Genomic DNA, 1,056 nt, shown 5'->3' with positions numbered 1-1,056 from the left:
GATATTCTTCAGGTCAGACATTCCCAACCTGACTTGGCTGAGGTAGTTTCTCAAACTGAAAAGTTCCTCAAAAAGGATTCTAGAGGCAGTCCCAAATCCCTTGAAGTAGGTAGGGACAAGGCTGCACTACCCCAACATTCCCAAGTTCCCTCCCTATCTCCATACCTATGCCAGAACTAGAGGCTCCAGTCCTAGTTCAGCCTGCAGGCTATTTCCTATACCCCTCCCTTACAACTGTTCACTTGCAGACACAGGACCGACCAATGACCTAACTTTCCTTGAAAAGGCCACTTCTCTTTAGGAAAAAGCTGCCAGATACCTTAATCTAGACTGGTAACCCCTCCTGTCTTTCCTGGCTCTGGCAGCTGCCCCATTTTTATGGACTCCATATATTAAAGTTCCTCCTTTCTGTGCACCAGCCTTACCTTTTGATTCTGACATAGAGGATGCAGCTCAGTACACTAAAACTAAACTCACTCAGGAGGTTAAATCCCGCAGGGAAAGTACTTCAAAAGAAAAGAGACCATTTTACACATCTTAAAAAACTGAAAGTAGTTGTCTCTTGTATCAATGAGTTCTATGGCCTCACCCACTCTTTTTTCTAATTGATTTAATGTGTCTGGTTTTATGTTGAGGTCTTTGATGCACTGGAAGTTTAGTTTTGTGCAGTCTGATAAGTATGGATCTATTTGCATTTTTCTACATGTAGATATCCAGTTTGACCAGCACCATTTCTTGAAGATGCTATCTTTTTCCATTGTATGGTTTTGGCATCTTTGTCAAAGATCAGGTGTCCATAACCCACAGGTGTGTGGGTTTATTTCTGCTTCTTCTCTTCAGTTCATTTGATCCAACATCCTATTTCTATGCCAGTATCATGCAGTTGTTATTACTGTTGTTCTATAGTACAGCTTAAGATCAGGGATGGAGATACCTCCAGAAGAGCTGTTATTGTAGAGGATTGTTTTAGCAATTCTGCGTTTTATGTTATTCCATAGGACATTGAGAATTCATCTTTCTGGGTCTGTAAAGAAACGTGTTGGTAATTGGATGGGA

The sequence above is a fragment of the Meriones unguiculatus genome (genome assembly GCF_030254825.1).
Source record: "Meriones unguiculatus strain TT.TT164.6M chromosome Y unlocalized genomic scaffold, Bangor_MerUng_6.1 ChrY_unordered_Scaffold_32, whole genome shotgun sequence".
Taxonomy (NCBI): Eukaryota; Metazoa; Chordata; class Mammalia; order Rodentia; family Muridae; genus Meriones; species Meriones unguiculatus.
Note: the sequence above shows the minus strand (reverse complement) of the source record.